Source organism: Arachis stenosperma, chromosome 3 (assembly GCF_014773155.1).
Source record: "Arachis stenosperma cultivar V10309 chromosome 3, arast.V10309.gnm1.PFL2, whole genome shotgun sequence".
In the NCBI taxonomy this organism is placed as follows: Eukaryota; Viridiplantae; Streptophyta; class Magnoliopsida; order Fabales; family Fabaceae; genus Arachis; species Arachis stenosperma.
In genome coordinates, this window is record NC_080379.1 from 126,194,727 (window position 1) to 126,209,511 (window position 14,785).

Sequence of the window (14,785 nt, forward strand, 5' to 3'; positions counted from 1 at the left end):
AAGCCTCAGATGCTTGTAGAACAAGAATGGTTGTCAGTCACCTTGTTCATGGGTGAGAATGGTGATGGGCGTCAATCATCACCTTCATCATGTTGAAGAACAAGTGATATCTTGGATAAAGAACAAGCGGAATTGAATGGAAGAACAATAGTAATTGCATTAATACTCGAGGTACAGCAGAGCTCCACACCTTAATCTATGGTGTGTAGAAACTCCACCGTTGAAAATACATAAGAACAAAAGTGATCATTGGTTTCGGCCCCAAAGAGGGAACCAGAAGAACCAAGCTCTGATCTAAGAACTAGATGTCCAAAGATGAAAATACAATAGTAAAAGGTCCTATATATAGAGAACTAGTAGCCTAGGGTGTACAGAGATAAGTAAATGACATAAAAATCCACTTCCGGGCCCACTTGGTGTGTGCTTGGGCTGAGCAATGAAGCATTTTCGTGTAGAGACTCTCCTTGGAGTTAAACACCAGCTTTTATGCCAGTTTGGGCGTTTAACTCCCAATTAGGTGCCAGTTCCGGCGTTTAACGCTGGAATTTCTTGAGGTGACTTTGAACGCCGGTTTGGGCCATCAAATCTTGGGCAAAGTATGGACTATCATATATTCTGGAAATCCCAGGATGTCTACTTTCCAACGCCGTTGAGAGCGCGCCAATTGGGCTTCTGTAGCTCCAGAAAATCCACTTCGAATGCAGGGAGGTCAGAATCCAACAGCATCTGCAGTCCTTTTCAGTCTCTGAATCAGATTTTTGCTCAGGTCCCTCAATTTCAGCCAGAAAATACCTGAAATTACAGAAAAACACACAAACTCATAGTAAAGTCCAGAAAAGTGAATTTTAATTAAAAACTAATAAAAATATACTAAGAACTCAACTAAAACTACCAAAAACATACTAAAAACAATGCCAAAAAGCGTACAAATTATCCGCTCATCACAACACCAAACTTAAATTGTTGCTTGTCCCCAAGCAACTGAAAATCAAATAAGATAAAAAGAAGAGAATATACTATAAACTCCAAATTATCAATGAAACTAAGCTCCAAATTAGATGAGCGGGACTAGTAGCTTTTTGCCTCCGAACAGTTTTGGCATCTCACTTTATCCTTTGAAATTCAGAATGATTGGCTTCTTTAGGAACTTAGAATCCAGATAGTGTTATTGATTCTCCTAGTTAAGTATGATGATTCTTGAACACAGCTACTTATTGAGTCTTGGCCGTGGCCCAAAGCACTCTGTCTTCCAGTATTACCACCGGATACATACATGCCACAGACACATAATTGGGTGAACCTTTTCAGATTGTGACTCAGCTTTGCTAGAGTCCCCAATTAGAGGTGTCCAGGGTTCTTAAGCACACTCTTATTGCCTTGGATCACAACTTTATTTCTTTCTTTTTCTTTCTTTTTCTTTCTTTTTCCCCTTTTTTTTCGTTTTTCTCCTTCTCTCTTTTTTTTTTTGTATTCACTGCTTTTTCTTGCTTCAAGAATCATTTTTATGATTTTTCAGATCCTCAGTAACATGTCTCCTTTTTCATCATTCTTTCAAGAGCCAACAATTTTAACATTCATGAACCACAAATTCAAAAGACATATGCACTGTTTAAGCATACATTCAGAAAACAAAAGTATTGCCACCACATCAAACTAATTAAGCTAGTTTTAAAGATGAATTTGAAATCCTGTACTTCTTGTTCTTTTGTGATAAAAACAGTTTTCATTTAAGAAAGGTGATGGATTCATATTCATAGCTTTAAGGCATAGACACTAAGACACTAATGATCATAAGACACAAGCATGGATAAACATAAGCATAAAAATTCGAAAAACAGAAAAATAAAGAACAAGGAGATTAAAGAACGGGTCCACCTTAGTGATGGCGGCTTGTTCTTCCTCTTGAAGGTCTTATGGAGTGCTTGAGCTCCTCAATGTCTCTTTCTTGTCTTTGTTGCTCCTCTCTCATGATTCTTTGATCTTCTCTAATTTCATGGAGGAGGATGGAATGTTCTTGGTGCTCCACCCTTAGTTGTCCCATGTTGGAACTCAATTCTCCTTGGGAGGTGTTTAGTTGCTCCCAATAGTCTTGTGGAGGAAAGTGCATCCCTTGAGGTATCTCAGGGATCTCTTGTTGAGAGGGGTCTCTTGTTTGCTCCATCCTTTTCTTGGTGATGGGCTTGAGGTCATGCCTTCTCAGTTGAACCGGCTTTGGATGCCATAAATGGTTATGGAAAAACAAAAAGCAATGCTTTTACCACACCAAACTTAAAAGGTTTGCTCGTCCTCGAGCAAAGGAAGAAAGAAGAAGAAGAAGAAATGGAGGAGAAGGAGAGTGGTAGAGGTGATTGGTGAATGGGTGAAGAAGAAGAGAGAGAGGTGGGGTTGGTGGGGATCCTGTGAGGTCCACAGATCCTAAGGTGTCAAGGAAAAGTCATCCCTGCACCAAATGGCAATCAAAATCACGTTTTGTGCCAATTCTGGCGTTTAAACGCCGGGCTGGTGCCCATTTCTGGCGTTTAACGCCAGGTTCTAGCCCTTTCCTGGCGTTTAACGCCAGTCTGGTTCTGGCGTTAAACGCCCAGAATGGTGCCAGACTGGGCGTTAAACGCCCAACTGCTAGCCTCACTGGCGTTTAAACGCCAGTGAGTTCTTCCTCCAGGGTGTGCTATTTTTCTTCCTGTTTTTCATTCTGTTTTTGCTTTTTCAATGGATTTTGTGACTTCTTATGATCATCAACCTACAAAAAACATAAAATAACAAAAGAAAATATATAAAATATAATCATTGGGTTGCCTCCCAACAAGCGCTTCTTTAATGTCAGTAGCTTGACAGAGGGCTCTCATGGAGCCTCACAGATACTCAGAGCAATGTTGGAACCTCCCAACACCAAACTTAGAGTTTGAATATGGGGGTTCAACACCAAACTTAGAGTTTGGTTGTGGCCTCCCAACACCAAACTTAGAGTTTGATTGTGGGGGCTCTGTTTGTCTCTGATTTGAGAGAAGCTCTTCATGCTTCTTCTCCATGATGACAGAGGGATATCCTTGAGCCTTAAACACAAAGGATTCTCCATTCACTTGAATGATCAGTTCACCTCTATCAACATCAATCACAGCCTTTGCTGTGGCTAGGAAAGGTCTGCCAAGGATGATGGTTTCATCCATGCGTTTCCCAGTCTCTAGGACTATGAAATCAGTAGGGATGTAATGGTCTTCAATCTTAACCAAAACATTCTCTACAAGTCCATAAGCTTGTTTTCTTGAGTTGTCTGCCATCTCTAGTGAGATTTTTGCAGCTTGTACCTCAAAGATCCTTAGCTTCTTCATTACTGAGAGAGGCATGAGGTTTATACTTGACCCTAAGTCACACAGAGCCTTCTTGAAGGTCATGGTGCCTATGGTACAAGGTATGGAAAACTTCCCAGGGTCTTGTCTCTTTTGAGGTAATTTCTGCCTAGACAAGTCATCCAGTTCTTTGGTGAGCAAAGGAGGTTCATCCTCCCAAGTCTCATTTCCAAATAACTTGCCATTTAGCTTCATGATTGCTCCAAGGTATTTAGCAACTTGCTCTTCAGTGACATACTCATCCTCTTCAGAGGAAGAATACTCATCAGAGCTCATGAATGGCAGAAGTAAGTCCAATGGAATCCCTATGGTCTCATTTTGAGCCTCAGATTCCCATGGTTCCTCATTTGGGATCTCAGTGGAGGCTAGTGCATGCCCATTGAGGTCTTCCTCAGTGGCGTTCACTGCCTCTCCATCCTCTCCAAATTCGGCCATATTGATGGCTTTGCACTCTCCTTTTGGATTTTCTTCTGTGTTGCTTGGGAAAGTACTTGGAGGGAGTTCAGTAACTTTCTTGCTCAACTGTCCCACTTGTCCTTCCAAATTTCTAATGGAGGACCTTGTTTCATTCATGAAACTTTGAGTGGTTTTGATTAGATCAGAGACCATGGTTGCTAAGTCAGAGGGGTTCTGCTTAGAATTCTCTGTCTGTTGCTGAGAAGATGATGGAAAAGGTTTGCTATTGCTAAACCTGTTTCTTCCACCATTATTATTGAAACCTTGTTGAGGTCTCTCTTGATTCTTCCATGAGAGATTTGGGTGATTTCTCCATGAAGAATTATAGGTGTTTCCATAGGGTTCTCCTAGGTAATTCACCTCTTCCATTGAAGGGTTCTTAGGATCATAAGTGTTCCGAGGGTTACCTGAAACGTGCAGCTCGGTCTTCCGGCAAGGCCCGAGGTGGTGGGTCTGAGACCCGAGCTGGTTGTGCTGAACGGCGGGGGGTTGTACCTGCAATGACACTCCGATGCTTAAGTTAGCATGGGTCCAAGCAGATATCAAGTAGAATTAGAGTATGAGTTTATACCTGGGTGCTCCAGTGTATTTATAGTAGTTGGCTGCGATCATCCCTGGATAAGATATTCTTATCTTATCTTATCTTTTGGGAGATTCATCTCTATCTTTGCGGAACCGCCTTTCCCAGGCCCTTTCGGCCTTTAGGTTTTGGGCTTAGTTCCTTCTGATGGGCCTTTCTTTGGCCTGTTTGTCCGAGGTCCGACCTCGAACGTGGGCCTTGGGTCGAGGTCGGGCCTTCTATCAGCTTTACCGAGTTTGGAGAGCTCGGTCAGGGTATGAACAGTGCCCCTGCCCGAGTTCGTCTTTTTTCGGATGGTCGAGCTCGGGCATAGTAGTTTTTTCAAAATTTGAAAACGGTCGTTTCAGCATTTATTGCTTGTTACCGTTTCTTCCTCGATTTCCGTGCGGCGCTCTGTGGAGGCTTTATTTATTTGCCCCTTTCTTCATTTTTCTTTGTTTATTCATCACTTCTTTTCGAGCATCTTCTATGCCCGGGTTGCCCCGAAAAGAGGCGCCGCTATTGCTTTGTATGTGTGTGTGTGGGGGGACTCTTTTCTCCGATCCATTTTTTGTTATTCGAGTTGCTGCCTTCTTGTTTGTAAAAGAACTTTGCTTTCTTTTGTTTTTGTTGAATTTGGTTTTTCTGCCTTTGTGTGATTTTTGTCTTGCTGTTGTATTCTTTCTTTGTAGGCAAGATTTTTTTATGTCTCGAAAGGTGTTTCAAGCAATGTCGACCAAGATTCCGAGTGGTCTAGGTTGGGTAGATCCTGCTCCTTTAAGGATCCCGTCTGTTGTAGATTCTGAGTATCTGATTAGGTTCCGTAGGGAGTGTAGTATTTGTGAGAACAGGGAGTCTGAGCGGGATTACGAGTTAGCAGCCCCGGAGTCCGAGGAGAGGGTATGTTTTCCGCCGTTAGAGAGTTCCGAGAAACTTTTCTTCTATGCTTATGATTGTTTCTTCTCCAAGCTAGGTGTCTGTCTTCCTTTCACCGACCTGGAATCCGAGGTCCTTTGGTCTTGTAACCTTGCCCCTACACAACTCCATCCGAACTCTTGGGCGTTTTTAAAGCTTTTCCAACTTTTGTGTCAGATTTTAGGCGTCTCCCCTTCTGTTTCTCTTTTTTCTTATCTGTTTGTACTGACGAAGCCGGGGTCGGGTGCTGGGAAGGTGTCCTGGGTTTCGTTTAGGGCTAACCAGGGTAGGAAATTTTGCACTTTGTATGATGAGTCGTTTCACGATTTCAAAAACTATTACTTCAAAGTCCGGGCTGTCCGACCTTTTTTCTTAGATGAGAGTGGGGAGCCTTCGTTTCCTCTTTGTTGGCAAGAGAGTGTGGTGTCGGTTAAGTACACTTTCGAGAGTCTAGATGAGGTGGAACAGGCTTTCGTTGGTGTGTTGAGCAGTCTATGGGGTCGGGCACCTTACTTGGATACGAAGAAAATGTTGGGAGATCCAAGCCTTCTCCGTTCCGAGTTAGGTAGCTCCCGACCTCTTTTTGAGATTTCATTTTCATATTTTGACTTTGTTTTGATCTTTCTGTTTGATAACCTCTTTGTTTCGTTTCTGCAGAGATGTCTTCTCAGGCTGATTCTATGAAGTTTCTCCGTCGAGCGAAGAAATCTGCGGCATCTCGGAATATCGAGGCTGAAGCTTCTCCCGACCTTCTCCGCAGAAGACTACAATTGGTGTTCAGACTCGGTCGAAGACCATTCCGGTCCCTCAGTTCCGAGCTATAACTCAGGATCCTCCGACCTCGACCTCGGGTCCTCCCCCCAAGAAACAGAAGACTTCCCGAGAGCCTGCTGGTTTCAATGACAAGGATTTCGATGCTCTCGGTTGGGTTGAGCAGCACATTCTTCCTCAGACTTTTATTTCTACTGATGATGCGTCCATGGAGCATCACTTTCAGTATATGGCGCGGAGTTGTGTTCGGATGGCTAGCCTTCATGCCGCCATTGCTCGGGAGTTTAAGAAAGCTCCCTTGGGGCGACCAGCTCCCGACTTGAGAAGGCCCGGTCCGAGCTTGATAAGGTTAGTCAGCTGAAGGATGCTAGGATTGCCGAGCTGGAGGAGTCTTTGGAGGAAGAGAAGACTAGGGCTACCGCGGCTGTGGCGGTGGCGAAGACGTCTGAGGAGATGGCGAGGGTGGCGACGGAGAACTATACCAAGCTGTATGCTGAGCTTGTGGAGACGAAGGAGAAGCTGCAATCTGCTCGGGATGACTTTTATGAGCTGGAAGATAATGTGGCCAAGGGTATGGATGCTATGTTTGTGAATTTGAGGGATCAGGTCCGGGTTCTTGCTCCCGAATTGGATCTCAGTTTGTTCAGTACGGATAACATGGTTGTGGAGGGGAAGATTGTTCCTGCCCCTGTTGAGGATGAGGTTCCGATGTCCGACCCCAAGGCTCCGGTGTCCGACCCCGAGGCTCCGGTCGTGAACCCGACTTCACCTTTGGCCGAGGATAGAGTTGGTATGGAGGTTCCAAGCGATGGTGCTGTTCCTGCAGTCCCAATATCCATGTTTCAGCCAGGTGTTGATGCGGAGTCTGGAAAGGGCTTTGATCCTCTGTAATTTTTTGTACTTTTTGTGCCTTTGCCCGACCTGTGGGCTTTTTGTTTTTTGGATGTTTTTTGCAAACATTTTGGACACCTGTTCTGCTATTATAGCTACTCTTGTAGCTTTATTATGCCATGCTTTGTGTTTCGATTGTCTCGTTCCGCTTTTATGCTTTTTAGTTGTTCTCGGGTAACAACTTTTTAGCTAGCGTTTTGACTTCTCGCTTTTTGCTTTTTTAGTTGTTTTTGGGTAACAACTTTTTAGCTAGCGCTTTGACTTCTCGCTTTTTGCTTTTTAGTTGTTTTTGGGTAACAACTTTTTAGCTAGCGCCTTGACTTTCTCGCTTTTTGCTTTTTAGTTGTTTTTGGGTAACAACCTTTTAGCTAGCGCCTTGACTTTCTCGCTTTTTGCTTTTTAGTTGTTTTTGGGTAACAACTTTTTAGCTAGCGCCTTGACTTTCTCGCTTTTTGCTTTTTAGTTGTTTTTGGGTAACAACTTTTTAGCTAGCGCCTTGACTTTCTCGCTTTTGCTTTTTAGTTGTTTTTGGGTAACAACTTTTTAGCTAGCGCCTTGACTTTCTCGTAGTCCTGGTTCTTTGCCAGCTTCTTTCTTGGGTCCGAGTTTATTCTCGGACATCGGGATCCTTGAGTACCCCTTTGGTCAGGTCCGACTTCGTTGTTTGGTCGGCCTTTTTTAAGTTATTTTTGTAACTTCTTTTCTATTTGGCTTTTTGAGCCATTTCAGAGTTACTTTTATAACTTCTCACATTAATTTGAACCTCGTCGCTTCATCTTTGCCGACCTCGTATGGCCTTTGGCAAATGATTTTTTGCGTTTTGCCGAGCATAAATTAATGCGCCTTGGTGGGGTACTTTTTAGGATATGCTTTATAACGAGAAAGAGAAAATAAAGAAATTTGATTAGTATTAAAAAGAAGAATATGTACGAAGTGTTTACCCTTTTGACTAGGTCGGGTGTCCTACTTAACCGGGTGTCTCATTAAAAAACCCTCGTGGGGAAAAAGAGTACACCTCGGGTTAAGTTTTCTAGCTGTAGTATCGTCTTAGGTTACAGGCGTGCCAGGTTCTGGGCAGCTCATTGCCTTCTAGGTCGGATATCTTGTAGTAGCCTGTCCCTAAGACTTCTGTTACTTTGTAGGGCCCCTTCCAATTTGCGGCTAGCTTTCCTTCCCCGATTTTTGTGTTCCGATGTCGTTTCGGATTAAAATCAGGTCGTGAGTGGAGAAGCTTCGTTTTATCACCTTTCGGTTATATCTGAGGGCCGTTCGTCGTTTTAAGACTTCTTCTCTGATTCGGGCTTTTTCTCGGACCTCGGGTAGGAGGTCGAGTTCTTCCCTTTGTGCCTGAGGGTTGCCTCCTTCGTTGTAGAAGATGGTTCTGGGTGATCCTTCGTCTATTTCGACGGGAATCATTGCCTCCATTCCGTAGGCTAGTCGGAATGGGGATTCTCCTGTTGTAGAGTGCGGGGTTGTCCGATATGCCCATAATACCTGGGGGAGTTCATCGGCCCATGCCCCTTTGGCCTCTTGGAGTCTTCATTTTGACCCGGCCAAGATGACTTTATTTGCGGCCTCTGCTTGTCCATTGGCTTGCGGGTGTTCGACCGATGTGAACTGCTGTTTGATTTTTAGCTCGGCCACCAAGTTCTGAAAACTTGTGTCTGTGAACTGTGTTCCATTGTCTGTTGTGATGGAGCAGGGGACTCCGAACCTCGTGACAATGTTTTTGTATAGGAATTTACGGCTTTTCTGAGCCGTAATAGTGGCTAAGGGTTCAGCCTCGATCCACTTTGTGAAGTAGTCGACCCCTACTATGAGGTACTTGACTTGCCCGGTCCTTGTGGGAATGGGCCGAGTAGGTCGAGTCCCCACTTTGCGAAGGGCCATGGTGCGGTGATGCTTATGAGGTCTTCGGGCGGTGCTTTGTGAAAATTGGCGTTTTTTTTGGCAGGGGGGCATATTTTCACAAACTCTGCCGCGTCTCTTTGCAAGGTCGGCCAGTAGAACCCGGCTCTGACTATTTTCTTGGACAGGGCCCGGGCTCCGAGATGGTTCCCACACATGCCTTTGTGGACTTCTTCGAGGACGCTCTTTGTTTCTGTGGTCGGGACGCACCTCAGGAGGGGGTTTGAGAATCCTCTTCTGTATAATACGTCGTGGATTAACGTGTAGTTCTGGGCGTCTTTTGTAAGCCTTTTAGCTTCTTTTCTTTCGGCGGGGAGAGTTCCCGATTTCAGATAGTTGAGTATGGGGGTTATCCATCCTTGTTGTTGCCCGGATATATTTAGTATTTCTTCCTCCCTTAACACGGAGGGGGATTGTAGAGTTTCTTGGAGGAGACTTCTGTTGTTCCCTCCGGGCTTGGTGCTAGCAAGTTTTGAGAGGGCGTCTGCCCGGGCATTTTGCTCCCGGGGTATGTGCTGGATTTGTATTTCCGGGAAGTGTCGTAATTGCGCCTGTGTTTGGTCCAGGTATTTTTTCATAGTAGGGTCTTTGGCCTGGTAGCTTCCATTTACTTGTGATGTGACGACCTGGGAGTCGCTGAAGATCGTGATCCTCTTTGCTCTGACCTCTTCGGCTAGTTTAGTCCCGCTAGTAGGGCTTCGTATTCGGCTTGGTTATTTGAGGCCTGGAACTCGAATTTTAGGGATAGCTCAATCCGTGTTCCTTGATCGCTTTCGAGTATAACACCGGCCCGCTTCCTGTTTTGTTTGAGGATCCGTCGACATACAGATTCCATGAGAGTGGGGTTCCCGGGTCTCAGTGTATTCTGCGACGAAGTCGGCTAGGTATTGAGATTTTATGGCAGTCCGGGCTTCATAGTGGAGGTCGAACTCGGACAATTCCACCGCCCATTGTAGGATTCGTCCTGCCATGTCTGTCTTTTGTAGGATGTGTCTCATGGGTTGGTTTGTCCGACTTTGATGGTGTGGGCTTGAAAGTAGGGGCGGAGTCTCCGAGCTGTGAACACTAGTGCATAGGCGAATTTCTCTATTTTCTGATAGTTTAATTCGGCCCCTTGTAGTGCTTTGCTTACGAAGTATATGGGGTGTTGCCCCTCTCATTTTCTCGTATTAGTGCCGAGGCGACTGCCCGATGTCCGACCGACAGGTATAGTACGAGCTCTTCCCCTTTTAGAGGTCGGGTTAAGATTGGTGGCTGCCCGAGGAATTCCTTGAATTCTTGGAAGGCCTTTTCGCATTCCGGGGTCCAAGAGAAGGGTTTCCCTTTCTTTAGGAGTGAGTAGAGAGGGAGTGATCTTATCGCTGATCCTGCCAAGAATCTTGATAGGGCGGCTAGTCTCCCATTTAGTTGTTGTACTTCTTTGACACACGTCGGGCTTTTCATATTGAGTATTGCTTGGCATTTGTCCGGGTTTGCTTCGATGCCTCTCTGAGTCAGCATGAAGCCTAAGAACTTCCCGGCTTCTGCGGCGAAGGTGCACTTTGTCGGGTTAAGTCTCATGTTGTGTTTCCGGAGGGTGTCGAAGATACTGCTGAGGTCGGCGACCAAGTTTCTGTCTTCTTGTGTCTTTACTAGCATGTCGTCGACGTACACCTCTAGCTGTAGCCCGATGTGTTCTGAGAACACTTTGTTCATTAGCCTCTGGTAGGTTGCCCCTGCGTTCTTCAGCCCGAAGGGCATTACTACGTAGCAGTAGTTTGCCCTTGGGGTTATGAACGAGGTCTTTTCTTGGTCGGGTCCATACATCGGGATTTGATTGTATCCCGAGTATGCATCCATGAAGGAGAGGTATCTGTAGCCCGAAGCGGCATCGACTAAGGCGTCGATGTTCGGTAGTGGATATGGATCTTGGGGCAGGCTTTGTTGAGATCGGTGTAGTCAGTGCACATTCGCCATTTTCCATTGGGCTTCTTCACTAGGACCACGTTTGCGAGCCATAGGGGGTACTTTACTTCCCTAATGAACCCTGCATCTAGTAGTGCTTGCACTTGTTCTTCTATTGCTGCATGCGTTCGGGCCCGAGCTTCCTGCGTCTTTGTTGGACAGGTCGGGATCCCGGGTATACTGATAGCTTATGGCACATCAGGTCGGGGCTTATGCCTGGTATATCGGAGGCTTTCCAGGCGAAGAGGTCGGAATTCTCCCTTAAGAGGGTTGTGAGTTCCTCCTTTAGGCCTGCCTCGAGGTTTGCCCCTATGTTTGTTACTTCTCGGGTGTGTTCCCGATCTGGATCTTTTCGGTCTCTCCTTCTGGTTGTGGCCGAAGATCTTCTCGGGCTTGGACTCGCCCGAGTTCTATTGTGTGACCCTTTCCCTTTTAGGCTCAGGCTTTCGTTGTAGCATCGTCGTGCTAGTTTTTGGTCGCCTTTTAGGGTAGCGATTCCCTTTGCGGTAGGGAACTTCATACAGAGGTGTGGGGTCGAGACTATAGCCGCTAGTCTGTTAGGGTTGGTCGTCCGATGAGGGCATTGTATGCTGAAGTGACGTCGACTACAATGTAGTCGATGCTTAGTGTTTGGTTTGCTCGCCTTTTCCAAAGGTAGTGTGTAATGAGATGTATCCCAAGGGGCGGATCGGGGTATCTCCTAGTCCAAACAGGTCAGTGGGATAGGCTTTTAGCTCTTTTTCTTCGAGTCCGAGCTTGTCGAAGGCTGCTTTGAACAGGATATCTGCTGAGCTTCCTTGGTCGATCAGGGTTCGATGTAAGTTGGCGTTGGCTAGGATGATGGTGATCACCATAGGGTCGTCGTGTCCGGGTATTATTCCAAGAGCATCTTCTCGGGTAAATGAGATAGTAGGTAACTCGGGTAAGGGGCTGTCTTCTCGGACATGGTAGACTTCTTTGAGGTGTCTCTTCCGTGAGGATTTGGATGTCCCTCCCCTGCGAAACCTCCGTTATCATGTGTATGTGCCTTTCAGGAGTTCGCGGGGTTCGTTTGCTCGGGCCCGATCTTCGTTATCTCCCCGTCTTCTCTTTCTGGTTTCTTTCCTTTCTCAGCTAGTATCTGTCGAGTTTCCCTCTCTGGCTAGCTTTTCTATAACATTCTTTAAGTCGTGGCAGTCGTTAGTAGAGTGGCCGGTAGAGTCTGTGATATTCGCAGTACTCGGACCGATCTCTTCCTGCTCTCTTGTGCTTCAGAGGTTTGGGGGGTGGGATCTTCTCGGTGTGGCATATCTCTGTAGACGTCTACCAGGGAGACTCGGAGGGGAGTGTAGCTGTGGTATTTTCGTGCTTGTCCGAGTTGGATTCTTTTCTTTTTCTGTTCCCGATCTCGATCTCGGGGCGGGTAGGTTGACTCCTTCCTGGAAGAGTCTCTCAGCTGGGAGGTTTCTTCCATGTTGATATACTTTCCTGCCCGTTCTGTACTTCGTATAAGGAGGTCGGGTATCTTTTGGATAGGGATTGGCTAAACGGTCCTTCTTTTAGGCCGTTTGCTAGTCCCATGATGGCTGCTTCCGTGGCAAGTGTTGTATGTCCAGGCAGGCCTTGTTGAATCGCTCCATGTACTCTCTGAGAGTTTCTGGTTGCCTTGTTTGATCCCGAGTAGGCTGGGGGCATGTTTTGCCTTGTCCTTTTGAATAGAGAACCTTGTTAAGAATTTTTGGTCAGGTCTTCAAAGCTGGAGATTGATCCTGGTGGCAGGTTGTCGAACCACTTCATGGCTGACTAGTGAGTGGTGGGGAAGGCTTTGCATCGAATCGCGTCGGAGGCGTCGACTAAGTACATTCTGCTTCTGAAATTGCTGAGGTGATGACTTGGATCGGTGGTGCCGTCGTAGAGGTCCATATCTGGTGGTTTGAAGTTTCGCGGTACCTTCTCTTTCATGATCTCTTGTGTGAAGGGATCATGGTTGCTTTCGGGAGTGGTGCGTGTTCCGTCCGATCTTAGGTTGGCCTCTATCTTCCGCAGTTTTTCTTCCAATCTCTGCGTTTGCGAGCTTCCCTTCTCAGATCCTGTTCAGTTTCCTTCTGCTTCTTTGCGTCCTCTTCGAGTTGTCTCAGCCGGCTTTGTTGTGCCCGAACTGTTTCCAGAATCTCCGAACTTTTTCTCTTTCGGATTTTGTGGATCTTTGTCTGGGGGTGATGTCTTTGGGCGATTCTGTTTGTTTCATCCTGGAGTGCGTGGTGATAGAGGGCTGTCGGCCGTTCTCCGGTGTCAACTTCCTTTTGTTCTGATGTAGGTGGTTTATTGTTGGGAGGGTCGTCCGCCATGGTAAAGGGATGACTTCCAGGTCCCCGGCAACGGCGCCAATGTTCCGAGGGTTACCTGAAACGTGCAGCTCGGTCTTCCGGCAAGGCCCGAGGTGGTGGGTCTGAGACCCGAGCTGGTTGTGCTGAACGGCGGGGGGTTGTACCTGCAATGACACTCCGATGCTTAAGTTAGCATGGGTCCAAGCAGATATCAAGTAGAATTAGAGTATGAGTTTATACCTGGGTGCTCCAGTGTATTTATAGTAGTTGGCTGCGATCATCCCTGGATAAGATATTCTTATCTTATCTTATCTTTTGGGAGATTCATCTCTATCTTTGCGGAACCGCCTTTCCCAGGCCCTTTCGGCCTTTAGGTTTTGGGCTTAGTTCCTTCTGATGGGCCTTTCTTTGGCCTGTTTGTCCGAGGTCCGACCTCGAACGTGGGCCTTGGGTCGAGGTCGGGCCTTCTATCAGCTTTACCGAGTTTGGAGAGCTCGGTCAGGGTATGAACAATAAGCTTCTTCCTCAGATGAAGCCTCCTTAGTACTGCTTGGTGCATTTTGCATTCCAGACAGACTTTGAGAAATCAAATTGACTTGTTGAGTCAATATCTTATTCTGAGCCAAAATGGCGTTCAGAGTGTCAATCTCAAGAATTCCTTTCTTCTGACTAGTCCCATTGTTCACAGGATTCCTTTCAGAAGTGTACATGAATTGGTTATTTGCAACCATTTCAATTAATTCTTGAGCCTCTGTAGGCGTCTTCTTCAGATGAAGAGATCCTCCAGCAGAGCTATCCAAAGACATCTTGGATAGTTCAGAGAGACCATCATAGAAAATACCTATGATGCTCCATTTAGAAAGCATGTCTGAGGGACATTTTCTGATCAATTGTTTGTATCTTTCCCAAGCTTCATAGAGGGATTCTCCATCCTTCTGTCTGAAGGTTTGGACTTCCACTCTAAGCTTACTCAATTTTTGAGGTGGAAAGAACTTTGCCAAGAAGGCATTGACTAGCTTTTCCCAAGAGTCCAGGCTTTCTTTAGGTTGTGAGTCCAACCATGTCCTAGCTCTGTCTCTTACAGCAAAAGGGAATAGCATAAGTCTGTAGACCTCAGGGTTAACCCCATTAGTCTTGACTGTGTCACAGATTTGCAAGAATTCAGCTAAGAACTGATGAGGATCTTCCATTGGAAGTCCATTGAATTAAGCTCAAAGTTGTTTGCTCCAATGGCAGGGATAGAGATGCTTCTCCCATAGAAATCAGGAGTAGGTGCAGTGAAGTCACCCAGCACCTTCCTTGCATTGTTGGCATTGTTGTTGTTTTCGGCTGCCATGTGTTCTTCTTCCTTGAAGAATTCGGTCAGGTCCTCTAAAGAGAGTTGTGCCTTGGCTTCTCTTTGCTTTCTCTTCAAGGTTCTCTCGGGTTCAGGGCCAGCTTCAACAAGAATGCCTTTGTCTCTGCTCCTGCTCATATGAAAGAGAAGAGAAAAAGAAAGTGTGGAATCCTCTATGTCACAGTATAGAGATTCCTTGAAATGTCAGAGGAAAAGAGAAATAGAAAGAAGAAGGAGAAGAAGAATTCGAACTTTAATTAGATAAGGTTCGAATTGTGCATTTAGAAGGAGTGGTACTCCATAAATAGAAGGATGTGGGAAGGAGGGAAGAGAATTTTCGAAAATTCATTTA

The 14,785-nt window shown here is 45.8% G+C and overlaps 1 non-coding gene across 1 annotated transcript; it reads left to right on the top strand.

Moving 5' to 3' along the window:
* The first annotated feature begins 13,957 nt into the window (after nt 1-13,957).
* On the top strand, nt 13,958-14,065 carry LOC130971455 (small nucleolar RNA R71). The gene has a single exon (XR_009082674.1). It is a non-coding gene; the product is annotated as a small nucleolar RNA R71 (small nucleolar RNA).
* The last annotated feature ends 720 nt before the right edge of the window (nt 14,066-14,785 follow it).